We start from the raw sequence: 15,778 nt of genomic DNA, 5'->3' as shown, positions 1-15,778 counted from the left end.
ATTTATTCTTTTATTATTAAAAAAAGTAGCATCTGTCGGCGAGTGCAGTTATAATAGGTTATGTTAGATATTTGATTACAGTTTATTTGTATGAAAACTTGTTCATAATTATATTTAAACTTTATAGCTAAACGCCAGTTTTTAAAATTAATTACAAGTCATCTAGTACACGTGAACTGTTTCGTCGACTGTTTATAATGTGAAGTGAAAAGTTAATGTGGTTTTCATTGCTTATTACAACAATTTCGGCAAAAAGGTTAATTATTCTTGCATTTTAAAAATCTGATTACTAGTATAATTTCAAGTATTTATTCTTTTATTATTAAAATAAAAATGATTGAATTTGATTCATAAAAGTAGGTATGCAATCATTTCATCAATGTTTTGTTATGACGTTGTCACGTTAAACTATCGTCCGCAAACCGACTTTACAGACAACCAATTTTTTTTGTACCGAAAATAATACTTTTATGTATTGTTCGTATTGCTCCAAAGTTCTGAAAAAAGTATTCACGCTACAAAATTATGTATAAATAGCAATTAAAGTGATATACAAACTTTAAAATGTTGTATTAATAACATTGTTCACACCGATATGTGCAGATCATGCCGCCAGGGTTTCTGAGCATCACATGTGTCTCGCGGATTTTAGACAAACTTCCCTGTTTTAACATACTACAGTATTTGATTAAATTGCTTGTTACTTTCTTTAGTTCACTTCGATGCACGCATTATCACGATCTCTATGTATTATATCCTCTTTGGATTCCACTCTCCAGAAATTAAAGCAATGTGTTTGATTTCGAAAGATGCGTGTGTCTTTATTACGTCTCGATCGGTTTTGCCAATCCACGGACTTAAAAATTTCAACTGGCTGTACCTATATACCAATTGAATTTTATGAAAATCCAATCAACTGTTTGAAAGTGATTATCCCATACATGCGAGCACGCATACTCATCGCAAGTACACACAAACGCCGATCGCTCTAGTTGTGCCTATACTGTTCATAGGGATGAGAGCCGCAATCTAAAAAAGTTCAAAAGTTGCTGATCGCCCGTGAAAAAAAACACACCATATAGCAAGGATTTAAATATTTTAAGGTCATAGAGTATTCTAAGTAAAGCCAACCTAACCAACATTTCATTTTTAGTTACGATAACCTAACCTAACCAACCATCCCGGGGAAAGTTATTAATCTTTTACTTAGGTAAACCTTGGAACTGTTCGGGTTGTGGTTTGAGGCTTTTATCTCTGAAAACTGTAGGCTATCCGTTACGGAGACTTCATATCACGCGGTCTATTATTAAAAATAAAACCACAGCAGACTAGTAGTTCGTGCATGTTCGCAGTATTGGATCTTGTTAAATTTGCAAGAAAACTACTGGTAAGTTCAGCGCGAGTCTCCGCCCAGCCGAGGAAGTAGTTTGTTACGCTCTCAAACCACCTTCACCTTAAACTCTACAAAACACACTGAATGTATTGGGTTTGAGGGGGGGGGGGGGGGGCAATCCAAGATGATTGTGGCTCCAAATCACTCATTACGTACCGATCCAGTGCTCATTCAAGGCATACCGGGATGCTGGAAATGACAATCACACTGTATTTTATTTTTGTAAATGGAACATTAATACTAATGTAAAACTACAGATATTTGTAAATTATGTACATTTATATGAAAACAAAAAAAAATGTTTGCAGTAATAATACTAGGTATATATTCTGCAAGACTAAAGCGAATGACATTAAGTTATTTCCTGGCACACTGCAAAAATGAATTTTTGTGTTCCGGACTTTGAAAAGCGACCGGTCGCAAACGGACAGCACTGATCAATATTCTGTCTCGGTCTTCTTCACATCCCGTTATTTTCTGTTCAACTTTTTCGAAACGCGAAACCTATGCTACCAAAGGACACAGATTGGGACAAAAAATTTAAAGTTGACCAATGTACTCGGACCAGGTAGTTTGGGACCATCGCCCACACCACTCGTGACGTAACGAAAGTCAGTCAAGTGGGTCACTCGGCAATGGGGCGACGGAAGACTACCATAACGAAAGAGTACCATAATGACAGTATTCCACCTGACCTCTTCGAAAAATGCGGAAAACTACCATAACGGAAATTTGCCATACCCTCCCCCCCACTCCCCAAAGGACTTCGGGGACAAAGCAGCTGTAGGCTACTCATTCCATGGAGTGTATAAGGAAATATGGTATAATTCCTCCTCGTCCTTTGGGGATTATGGCAGATTTCCGTTATGGTAGTTTTCCTCCTTTTTCGAAGAGGCCAGGCGGAATACTGTTATTATGGTATAATTCCGATATGGCAGTCTTCCGCGCCCCCCTCGGCAATAAGTGTCTGTCGGACACAGTTCCGTGGGAGATTGCAATTGTAGACGGGGCTTTAGAGATGATGGTCGTGCGGGAAGGACACTGTGCATGGGCCGCGCTCTGATCCTTACCTTCGCAGGCTCCACTGCCCGCCCCTCACCCTAAGGTGGTGGACTCTCGGTCGACAATGCGCAGCTGCCCCGCCGCTGCCTACCTGCGCAGCTGTGTGGGAGCTGCGGCGTCTGCACTACCCGTCCTGAACACATCTCCCCGATAACTGGGAGCGGAGGGTCGTGTAGTTACGAGGCTGTCGCGTCTGCACTACCCGTCCTGAACACATCTCCCCGATAGCTGGGAGCGGGGGGTCGTGTAGCTACGAGGCTGCCGCGTCTGCACTACCCGTCCTGAACACATCTCCCCGATAGCTGGGAGCGGGGGGTCGTGTAGCTACGAGGCTGCCGCGTCTGCACTACCCGTCCTGAACACATCTCCCCGATAGCTGGGAGCGGGGGGTTGTGTAGCTACGAGGCTGCCGCGTCTGCACTACCCGTCCTGAACACATCTCCCCGATAGCTGGGAGCGGGGGGGGGGGGGGGGGGTCGCGTGTAGTTACGAGGCTGCCGCGTCTGCACTACCCGTCCTGAACACATCTCCCCGATAGCTGGGAGCGGGGGGTCGTGTAGCTACGAGGCTGCCGCGTCTGCACTACCCGTCCTGAACACATCTCCCCGATAGCTGGGAGCGGGGGGTCGTGTAGCTACGAGGCTGCCGCGTCTGCACTACCCGTCCTGAACACATCTCCCCGATAGCTGGGAGCGGGGGGGGGGGGGGGGGGTCGCGTGTAGTTACGAGGCTGCCGCGTCTGCACTACCCGTCCTGAACACATCTGCCCGATGGCTGGGAGCGGGGGGTCGTGTAGTTTCGAGGCTGCCGCGTCTGCACTACGCGTCCTGAACACATCTCCCCGATAGCTGTGGGAGCGGGGGAGTCGCGTGTAGTTACGAGAATGCCGCGTCTGCACTACCCGTCCTGAACACATCTGCCCGATAGCGGGGAGCGGGGGGGGGGGGGGGGGGTCGCGTGTAGTTACGAGGCTGCCGCGTCTGCACTACCCGTCCTGAACACATCTGCCCGATAGCGGGGAGCGGGGGGTCGTGTAGTTTTGAGGCTGCCGCGTCTGCACTACCCGTCCTGAACACATCTCCCCGATAGCTGGGAGCGGGGGTCATGGGTAGCTTCGACTCATTCGTAACGCATTACGGAGCCACGATTATCTCGCGACAGGCTAACATTAAAAAAAAAAAAAAACAAACATTGGATCGAGTCCAAACAAAATTTTCTTTGAAGGTATTACTATATTGTATTATTATGTACTATTATTAGGGACCGGAAAAATTCGCGGGTTCAATGACCTGTAGGATGAACTCCATTGTTCTACGTACACTCGGTAAAATGCCACCCACTCATTGGCTGCTGTCTTGTGAGACGTTCCAGCGTAGCAGCCTGTGATTCGATAAAGCTTTGGTTGGGTGTTTCTCATTGGCCCAGAGTCATCCGGTGAGTTGTGAGCCAATATAAGAGGGATCACTAAGGTATAACGATTTGTATCTTAGCCTATCGCGAAATGAATTCGCGAATTTTTCCGGTCTCTAACTATTATGTATTATTTATAAATTATTACTTTCTATGAAAGTAATACAAGAGTGCAATATATAGGCTATGACATTTATTTTTAATATGATTACGCTCTTTTACACTGATAATTTTTTGAATGGAACAGAAATATTAATGTAAATTTACAGATATTTGTAGTTTTGTACATTTACATAAAAACAACTGTATCACTACCAAATAGTGTTAGCAGTATTACTGAGTTCGGATTCTTACCCGGGCATTTATGCTTTGTGTTGTCCCAGTACGTCCAATAGTTAAAGTTATTTGTATAACGTTCCCTGAACAGCTTTTCAGTATTACCTGCACACATTAATAAGCAAAATAAAACCAAAAACAATCCGCTCACTTAATATTCAATTATCCTTTCCATGGGTTAAAAATTTTTTTTGAATGAAAAATTAATTAAAATATAAAATAATGTTCAATTTTCGTAAGAAATACCCAGTATTATCTCGAAAACACCTATTTCATACATGCAAAAATAACCATAGCCGTGTGTTGTACAAAGTTAAAAATAGCTTTCTTGTAGTATTACACACTATTTCCTGTCCACTGGTTTCCAAAGAAATTTTTTGTAACAGCACAGAAATTATTTTCTATGTATTTTGCATGGACAATTTTTCTTGTTTAATTATAACTCAAACGATTACTTATATAAATATTTGTAATTTTGAAAATAGGTGTATGAAATACACACGTTGTTAAATACCGACACTTTGCCGAACTGTACATGGACGAATAAATAAAATAAAATAACCTTCGCTTCTCATGCTCAGATAATTCCAATTACGTGCTTGTTTGTATTCATTGTAAATAAGCGAACTTAAATTAAGTCGCTAGCTCAGAGCTGGAACACGTGAAGAAAGAGTCCCAGGACACCTTGGTATTAATTTTTATTCTGTCTCCGAGGCAAAAAAAAAAAAACGCACGAAGTTCCACGCCTCAAAAGTCCTGAAAAACTCCGGCGCGACGCAGAAACTCCTCCAACCAACAGAGCTAATTTTTTTTCCGGCGAAGTTGTAATGTAGGGGGGTAGGCCACCGCTTCTCTCTACATGCGCTCACCCCTTCTCCCCGGATTCTAGTAGGCAGCGCGGAATAAGTAGTGGAGTTGGGTTGTTGGTGATGAAGGGGGGAGAAGAGGAAGCGGCCGAAACCACAAGAACGGACATGTAGTTCGCATGCTTTACATGCTACGCGGGAGGACTGCGGTCTCCCGTGACAGGGAAAGAAAAAAAAAAAGGAGAGTTGGGTTGAAGAGGGTGGAAGGGGGTTGGAAAAAGGGGAAAAGCGGCGGAACAAGAATGCGAAACGGGCGTTAACATCGCGCGCGTCCCGCCCGCAAGAGATGTTCCAGCGGCTGCAGCGAGGTAGGGCGGGGGGGGGGGGGGGGGGGGGGGGGGGGGGGGGGGGGGGGGGGGGGGGGCAAGAGGCCAAGCAGAGGCAGGAGGAAAAAAAAACTTCTGGTTAACACAACGCCAACACAAATATATATATGTATAGCTGAAGGGGTTGATAAAAAAAGGGAGAGAGAGAGAGAGACGATGGGAATCTGAGCTCCATGGTACGTGCCCTTAGCGCAACCACCCCGGATGACGGAAGAAGTAGGACGCAACCGATCTTCTTCCGAACTTTCCTTGTACCCCCTCCCCTTTTTTCCCTTCTGACCCCTCACACACACACACACACACACACTCGTCCGGAGAGGGAGGGGGGAAGTCGAGAGAGAGAGAAAAAAACGTAAATTAAAAAAGTTATATTTTTTATTTCCCCCTCTTTACATAATTCCCCCTTTTATCCCTTTACGGACGCTTGGACGTAAACATGGCTTATGTAATGAAACCTATACAAGGGCCGAAGTTTTTTCCTTGGGGGGGAGGGGGGGTTTGCCGCCGCTGTCTGGCTTCTGTGAACCGTGCCAGCGGGGAGAGGCGGGCGGCGCGTGAAACTGTTTTCTAAGAGCTGCGCATGAGAGGGATACGCATACTTAGAGACCGGAAAAATTCGCGGATTCATTTCGCGATATGCTGGAATGCAAATAATTGTAATACCTTTATGCAACTTCTGGTATTGGTTCACTGTTAACCTGGAGGACCATGGGCCAATTATAGACCCTCAGTCAAAGCAGTATCGAATTACGAGCCTGCCAATTGAGACGCCTCGCAAGTCAGTAGCCAATGAACAGGTGACGTTTCCCGAGTGTGCACAGGATCGTGGAGTCTATCCTGGAGGTCGTTGAATTTGCGAATTTTTCCAGTCCCTACACATACTTCGCCAGTTTGACGAAGGAAGCCTTCGGCCCATACTGAATTTGCATATATACATAAACACGCACTATCTTCACTTCGCCCCGACCAAACCCACGGTTCCACGTCACAAGGCACGGACGCGGATTGGAGGATCGAAAATGCAGCGGTGGTACGCTCTAAAGTCGTCTAAAGGCTGCGAGAACGGCCTTGCATCTGATTGGTCCGTTCTCCGCTTGAGGAATATATCGCCTTATGCACCTTATATACTTTTTTTTCTAGTTCAATGAAATTCGTGAACCAAGGCTGAAAATATTTTACAAAAACATTTAAGCAAATGCATTTAATACTCACATTAAAATTAAACCACCTACTCGTTTAATCAGATCTTCTTAGACTCTATAATGCTAAAAGTTACCACACGCAACTTACAAGTACTTTGCCAGAACAGAGAAAATCTGTAAATTAATTTATTTTCACAGACCTGTTCCATGGAATTGCTTGCTATGATGTTCATGCAGATAAGCTACCGAAAATGAAGCAGTGGGCAGCAAAATTTACCTGAAACAAAAAAAAAAGAATAAGATAACTTAAAATAACAAGAAATATAGTATAAAACATGAATTACAAACTTTCACTTTGCGATACATCAGGCCTTAGCTTCTCAAGCCGTTTGGCACCATTCACTTGTATATTAACTCGTATATCACACAAATAAATCATTAGTTTTATAATAATTCCCCACACTAATGCATTGCAACATTCACACAAGACTTTCAATAAAACAAGTAGTACATACTGTTTTAACTGAATAAAAAATACCCTGTAATCTGCTGCTCTTAAAATGTCTGTGGTCCGAATAAGTAATTCCTGAAGAAATTCTCACACAGCATTCACAATGTTAAAATTTTGGCCCTAAAACATAGTTAATATGTTTTTCTTAAATATATTCTTAAGTATATACCTAAAAAAAATCATAACCTTAATAATAACCAAATGTGTAAACATGATGTATATATAATATAATAACGTCTGCGTCTTTGAAATTTTTCGAAACACTTCTCTTCAAATACGGCCGTCGAAAACGCAAGCCAAATCGCAAGAAAGTTCGAAATGAACAATACTTGCGTTGCGCTATTGCTAGAGACAGGAAAAATTTGCAGATTCATTTCGCGATAGTCTGCAATTCATACACATATACCTACAAGCTGCTCTTGCTATTGGCTCACTGTTCGTCTGGGCGACTCTGGGCCAAGGACAAACTCCTCAACCAATGAAGTGACGAATCTCGGGCAAACCAGTTGAAACGACTCACAAATCAGCAGCCAACGAACTGGCGTTATCTGCCCGAGTGTACAGAGGACTGTGTAGAGTATCCTGGAGGTCATCGAAACCGCGAATTTTTCAGGTCCCTAGCTATTGCGTCTTGCACAGTTTATAAACCCGGCACTCTAAAATGTGATTCCTCAACATTCTGCGTCTTTCCTAGTCTTGCGCAGTTTATGAACCCGGCCTTATCCCTTCGCAGTAACAACCGGCAGTCTGGACACAGTGACGGAATAAATGGGTTCCAGTTGGAGCAAACCATCGGCATGTGTGCAACGTGGGCCGTATTTCCCTCTTTGGGGGGGGGGGGGGGAATTTCTTGTTTCCAATAGGAGATGAGTAATCCGATCACACGACGACCAACGTGGCTTTTAAAATGTTCCTCGAGATATAAAAAAAATTATAAGGAACTGGATGAACGATAGCGGGGGGGAGGAATAAAAGACAAGTTGTAGACGCTGGACGGTGAAGAGAAATGGAATGAACCGACAAAAGCGATAATGGTCGGGCCGCCTCGCTAATGGTCCGGGGACGAATACTGGGGATGGGTTTTTAACGTCACTCTGTTGTGAATATGCCCATGAATGACCCCCCTCCCCCCTTTCCCGGCTGTACGCTCGGGAGATGATGTGACGTAGATCCAGGGAGTAAATTCCCCTTCCGCTCGTGATGTAGTGAGTCTGACAACCCCCGCCTTCGTGGTGAGATGAAACTGTTAATCCCGCTGTTCATGACCTTTCCTCCTCCCCCCACCTTTTTTTTTTTACTGCGGCGTATCGGCTGACAAGAGCTTCCAGCGTGACGTCTGAGTCATCCCACTTGATGAATCCCCACCATCATTCACGCCCGCGGGAGAAGTTGCCGCGCGTTCCTAACCGGTTTAACGTTTCAAACAAATTATGGTAGGGAAATAACTTTTAATCTGTATGCTCGACCATCCACATTAAAATAATGCCTGCCTAACCACCCCACCCCTTATTTTTTATTTAGTTTTACCCTGAAGTTTAATACGTATTCAAAACGTGGAGATATTAGTCCATGGAGTGGACTTTTATGTGGTTAGCAATCCGTTAGCAAGACAAAATCGTAGCTTGTGAGAACTCGATATAGGAAGAATCATGAAGAGATCATTCTCAATCAAAGATGTTAACATTAGGAATTAGCGTTCAAATTCATTCTAGCAAAAAAAAAAAAAAAAAAAAAAAAAAAAAACTGTTTTGCCTTTTAGATACGAAAAGGCCGTCATTTCTCATTTTTACTTCGGTTATTAAATTGATAAAGATTGCTCAGGTTAAACTCTTGCACCAATCTTGGTTTCAACCGTTATTAAGCGATATATATTTTTAATTTTAGAATATTTGGCTTTATCAGAGAATGCCTCAGCTACAGATAATTCCCCGTGTGAAGTCATTGGCGTTTAGTATTAATTAAATTATTTAATAACTTCTACTGTAATAATGTTGTCATTAGACACTATTTTATTATTTCAGAAAATTTCTTAGTATGCGTACTCTGCTTTATCATCATCATCTTGCAATTTCAAATATGTTTATACCACTTTCAACAAAGCCTAAGTGCTAAATTTTTTGGGTCGATACGGCAAAGGACATTTGGCTACTTATTGAAGCCAACACGTGTGAAGTGCTGTGATTGGCTCGCGGCGACTACAGACTAGAGCTTGCTAGTAACTACGTCGTTGCGACAAGGTATAGAAGGTCGGGAAAATACGATTTATGCCTTGACATACCAAAAAAAAATTAATTCAAAATACAGCAAAAAATAAAAAAAAAGATGGCGGGGTCTTAACGGAATTATATCGTCAATATTAAATGGCATCACAAAAAAAGGTGTTTGTGTTCCTGTCCATGTTTCTCTGAAGAGCTTGAGACCGCAAAGAGCGGGAACCACGAGAGCCGACAAGAACGTGGATAAACTTCACGTGACGTCTGGCGAGTCATCCAGACGTGGTTGGAAGAGGGCTGGGGGGGGGGGGGGGGGGTTTGGGGGGTGGTGAGGGGGGAAGGAGGTGGATTGCAAGCGAGAATGCGGGTAGTTAGTTCCTCTCTTCGCCCCCAACTTCTCTTGAAGAGGAGGAGAACTTCTGCAGCCAGGACTAATCAAGTTAAGTCCACTAGCCCCCCGCACACTGCGAGGCATGTGCGGTCGGTATCTTGTCCGCCTCGGAGGAACCCCCATGTCTTGCATCCGGTTCCCGAGGATCTTACTTAATTATATCTTCCGGCCTCTGAGTGGGTGGAAACTCACCCTAGCAATCCACCGTTTGGGGAGGGGGGAAGGGGGGTTTGGTTGTGTTGGTTGGGGTTCTGGACAGGGGGGAGACGCTGGCGATATATTACGCTCTCGCTAGAGAACAAAACGGGAGTGGCATCTGGTGGTCTCTCCCCCGAGGTCTTCCGCCCCCTGGGGCGTGGAGGGGGGGGGGGTGGTGGGGGGTAGCAATCTACTCCCCATTGCCCGCCTGCACCAGCCCCTACATAAATCCCCCGGCTGACTCACTCTGGCAGCGAGAGTAACTTCCCCCGTGCTACAGCATGCCCCCACCCTCAGTGCGCTGCGGGCATTGCGATTGAAGATTAAGGCGCCAGTCTGTCGGGGTGCGCATGTGTGTGTTGGTTGAGGCAGGATTGATAAGCGCGACGCTCGCTGGTGCTTCTAGCGCGGTGTCGCCTCTAAGCGCATAGTCTTCTCGTCACCCATACCACAACTGTGAAATTTGTGAGGTGACCAACCCGGGTAGGCCTGAAGTCACATCCACACGCTTCAAGTGCCAGGCACTTCCAATTGGTTCCAAGAACGTCATTGATGTGTGGTCAAACCCTTTCGTCTAGATCTGTGATGGCTAGAGACCCCGGAAAATTCGCGGGTTCATTTCGTGATATGCTAAAATTCAAATAATTATACCTTAGTGCTGCTTCTGTCATTGGTTCACTGTTAATCTGGATGACTGAGGGCCAATTAGAGACCCTCGCTCATAGAAGTGTCGAATCACAGACACTCGGTCGAGACGACTCACAAGTCAGCAGCCAATGAACAGTTGGCATTTGCCCGAGTGTGTAGAGGATATTGGAGTCTATCCTGGAGGTCATTGAACCCGCGAATTTTCCGGGTCTCTAGTGATGGCCAACATCGCTCTTTTCGAGGGCCTAATATTATTCAAATAATCCGAGGGGCTGACACATATGAAATAATATTTAATTTCTTACAACAACAATTTAATATAGTATTGTAATGTGCAATGACTAGGGGCATACATATTTTGCGAAAAGATTCCGAGACCAGTTGAAAGTTAAAACACTGTAGTATCGTCTGTGTTTCGTGATTGGGTTAGTTTCTTTCAGGTACATGTTGATTGTTACAACACCAATCACAGTAATTCAGTGCGGAAGCAAACGCGTCTCGAGTTTCTCGGAAATGGCATAGAAATGTAGGCGAAGGTGTAATGCAAGTCCCTTGAGTGCTTGCAAGAATCTGTACCGGTTGTTTTATGCCTAGAAATAACTCTGGAAACATACTTTTTAGCCATTTCAACTATTCTAAAAAAAATAAGTTAAAAAAATTCTTAAATCATTAAATTCTCAAATTCTTAAATGCTTTTCGTAAACAGACCCCAATTGGATATCTTGAGTAGTTCTTAAATCTGCGCACTGTGTGTGCCCGGGCAGACGGCGCCCTTAATAATTAATAATTAAGGGTGTATAACTCTATGTAGGCTACACTAATGGGATGGTTTATGACTGACTTGTAAGAGTTTTGACAAGTTGGGTGTGAATCATATGTTGACTTAAGACTAAAAAGGTATGGCTATTTTGTGTATTTTTCCTTAATAATAATTAATTGTGGGAAGCACCAAACAAAGCACAGTAGAATGTTTTGTTGGCACGAAACACAGACGGTGCTACAGTGTTTTAACTTGTAACTAATCTCGGAATCTTTTCGCGAAATATGCATGGCCCTAAAGATCACCATCTAATTATATACAAATTTTACTTCTAAGGATACTTAACTGAAAGATGCCATCATGGTTTCATCTGCTTTTATCAACAATTTTTTTACATCATTATATACAATTTTGTACTATTTAATAGTAAAAATTTCGCTCAGTTTAACATTGTTTTTTTTTCTTCTGACTGACTACAACTGTAATAATACTATAAAAAACTGTTTTATGGACTAAGGAAAAGAAACTAATAGTAAAAAAAGAAACATTAAAACTTATTATAATTAAAGAGGACATAAGAAATAAAATTTTTGATGTTAACCAACCCGGCAGCAGTGGGCGCCATTTACTCTGGACTGAAAACTAAGAGTGAGACCGTCTATAGTTTCCGCGAGATTGCTACGCTCCTTCCTAAATATATCGACCACGTTTTTCTACTCGGGCGGGTTTTTGGCAGCCTTTTATACGCTGGCGGCCGACCAACTTCGCAACATTGTGTTGAGGGAAAGGGGGATGTTTGAAGACATCTTTGCTTAATTTGTGTTTTTGTTTTTTGGGTTTTTTGTAGTTTTCTTCTACAGACATACACGTGCTTAGCAATGGCGTATGTCCAAAAGCTTACATCAAGTCATGCACTCCCATTGCACAAATCTTTCAAAGATAATATCTTTACATTTATTATCTTCTTTCAACGCTGTGCGATTGCATATTGTTAGAGGCGGGAATTTTTGAGAAAACAAAACTTGAAATCAAAACTTGAATGCAAAACGGTATGGCCACTCCAGTGGATAAATATAGAGACAGACAGGAAAAATTCGCGGATTGATTTCGCCAGTTAGAATTCAAACACGTTTACCTTCATGCCTCGTCAGTGATTGGACCACAGTTACCTGAAGGCCTGTGAGCCAATGAAAAACTTTCAAAAACGAGAATTATCGAATCACATTTATCGCAATAAATAGGTCTCACAAATAAATAGCCAACGAGCATTTGGCATTTACTCGAGTATGTAAAAGGATTGTGAAGACTTTCCCAGAGGCCATTGAAGCCTCGATTTTTTTTACAGTCGCTATAGATATATCCTTGTGATCAGTAGAGCCAAGATTATTTCACGCAATAATTTGGCTCCAGGCCTGACTCAACTTGCCTACACAAAATCATCCCCAGCCATTTCATTTTATTTTGGAATGACGATTGGTCGACAACAGGGTCACATCCAGGTACGTACGTGAAATTTGATTTCTAACGTGGAGGGGTAGGTGGAGGGGACGGGAAAAGAACCACTTTGCCTGCTATTTACTTTAATATTCTTTCCTTTTGTTATTTATAGGAACTGGAAAAATTCACGTATTCAACGACCTCCAGGATAGACTACACGATCCTGTGCACACTCGGGCAAACGTCACCTGTTCATTGGCTACTGACTTGTGAGGAGTCTCAATTGGGGAGACTCGTGATTCTATACTGCTTTGACTGAGGGTCAGTAGCGGATCCAGAGGGGGGGGGGGGGGGGCTAAGGGGCTCAAGCCCCCCCTAAAAGCATCTGGGTCCACTATTGTTTTCGTGTTTGCCTTGATAAAGCCTAGCCTCAGCTGGGTCAAGCCCCTCCCAAACCAAAATCCTGGATCCCCCACTGCTGAGGGTCTATAGTCCTCCAGGTTAACAGTGAACCAATACCAGAAGTTGCATAAAGGTACAATGATCTGCATTTTAGCATATCGCGAAATGAATCCGCGAATTTTTCCGGTCTCTAGTTATTTAGGGTTTTCAGGAGGTGGGGGATAACCTCCCTCCCCCCAGCCCTTTGCGTTCGCCCATGGATGGTCACATCCTTCACACGTGATTGGGCAACCTCTTATTCTCCTTGTTTATAACTGGCCCAAAGTAATAAAGGGCGTGTCAAGAGCACTGTGGTCCAATCATCAACGAGAAGCAGATATCCAACGAATCCGCGAATTAACTGTGCGTTTCGCCATATGATGTAGAGACCGGAAAAATTCGCAAATTCATTTCGCGATAGGCTAAAATACAAATAGTTATACCTCAGTGCTGCCTCTGCTATTGGCTCACAACTCACCTGGATACCTCTGGGCCAATGAGAAACACGCAGCCAAAGCTTTATCGAATCACAGGCTGCTACGTTGGGACGTCTCATAACACAGCAGCCCAATGAGTGGGTGGCATTTGACCGAGTGTACGTAGAACTGTGGAGTTCATCCTGCAGGTCATTGAACGCGCGAATTTTTCCGGTCCCTAGCCATATGCCAAATAAAATTATTATTAAAAAAAAAGAACCGTTGTTAATAATATTCACGCAGAATAGCCTACTAGCCATGATGAACACTGATCACACGTCTTTCTACGGAATGACAAGTAGAGCTATACATAAATTTTTCGAAAACAAAGCCATTTGTTATGTATAGCGCCGGGTGCATCACGAGAAATATAATTGCCCTTTTTGTCCGGCCTAAATATATGCTGATTGCCATTCTACAAATCCGTCATTAGTTCAGTGAATGACGACGCTAGGGAGCTCGTTAGAGGAGTTAATTTCAACAGATCGCCATCAGTTCCCGGATCCAAAGCCAGAAGATTAAGTTTCCAATATGGGTGTGTATATGAATATATGTATATATGAATATATGTATATATGTGTATATGTATATATGTATATATGTTTATCCCGCTTCTTTGAAAAGAGATGCTATAAATACCATCCATTGATGTTTAATCATGTTTTTTTATTTGTTATTTCCAAACACTCATAATAAAACAACCGGTAATGCGAACGCGTATCATTAAAAAAAATTAGGTTGTACTTAAAATAATATTTTTAACGGTGCAAGACCATTCATTATGCTAAAATGATGTTATTTTCTTATACTATAGAATACTGGTTAAAGGTTTACAAATAAAAATATTTGTTTTCGTACTAAATTAAACTGTGTGTATGGGTAATCCTAAATTTTTTTTAACATTGAAGATATGCCTTCAACTCGGAGCTCTTCATCGTGTGATATATAAACTAAATCAATACTTTCAGATGCAAAAAATAATCAAATAACGTTCATAATCACATAATTTAAAAAGAAACTAATTTGAGCAGTTAATTTTAACAATACATAGTTCACTGAATCTCTGGGCCCCCCGCCTCCCCCTTTGGACAGCCGAGGTGGTAGTTGACAGTTGGGGCTGCAAGAAATCTGTTAAAAATTGATAAAAGTTCAACATGGTGGTCCCGTCTATATCACTAATGGAAAATGGTTAGAGACCGGAAAAATTCGCGGATTCATTTCGCGATATGCTGGAATGCAAGTAATTGTACCTTTATGCAACTTCTGGTATTGGTTCACTGTTAACATGGAGGACTATGGGCCAATTACAGACCCTCAGTCAAAGCAGTATCGAATCACGAGTCTCCCAATTGAGACGCCTCACAAGTCAGTAGCCAATGAACAGGTGACGTTTGCCCGAGTGTGCACAGGATCGTGGAGTCTATCCTGGCGGTCGTTGTGAATTTTTCCAGTCCCTACTAATGGTCAGACACCTGAAATATAGCGCGTTATTGTTTTTTGGGGAAGGGGCTGGAATGCGTACCATTATACACTTGAACTGCGTTCTCATTGGATCAAAGGTAAGTTCTGACTCGACCTTCGAAGGACAAGAACATGATAACAACATTATAAAATTAAAATCCATAAAAAACCGGAAAAAATTCGTGGATTAATTTCATGATGTGCTAAATTTCAAATAATTTTAGCACCTTTTGTGCCGCTTGTGCCATTGGTTCACTGTTAACGTGGAGGACGTCTGGACAGTTTGAGACTATGAAGCGCCAAAAATAAGTCGCCCAGTTGAAATGCCGAAAAAATCGCGATTTCAATGACCTGTAGGATAGACTCCATGATCCTCTATGCACGCGAGAAAATTACTTTTGCTCATTGGTTACTGACTCGCGACACATGTTAACTGGGACGCTCGTGAATCGATACTTCTTTTGTTGAAAGTTTTTCATTGGCCTAGTGTCATTCAGATAAACTGTGGCCCAATCACTGATGCAGTAAAAAGGCAAACGTATTTTGATTCTAGCCTATCACGAAATGAATCCGCGAATTTTTCAGGTCTCTACTCACAAGTCAGCGGCCGATGAACATGCCACATATGACATATGTCCAAGTATGCATAGGGTCGGGAAGTCTATCCTGGAGATCATTGGACCCGCGTTTTTTTTTCGGCCCCTATA

The sequence above is a fragment of the Bacillus rossius genome, chromosome 16 (assembly GCF_032445375.1).
Source record: "Bacillus rossius redtenbacheri isolate Brsri chromosome 16, Brsri_v3, whole genome shotgun sequence".
NCBI classification, from domain to species: domain Eukaryota; kingdom Metazoa; phylum Arthropoda; class Insecta; order Phasmatodea; family Bacillidae; genus Bacillus; species Bacillus rossius.
This window is presented reverse-complemented; position numbering follows the sequence as displayed.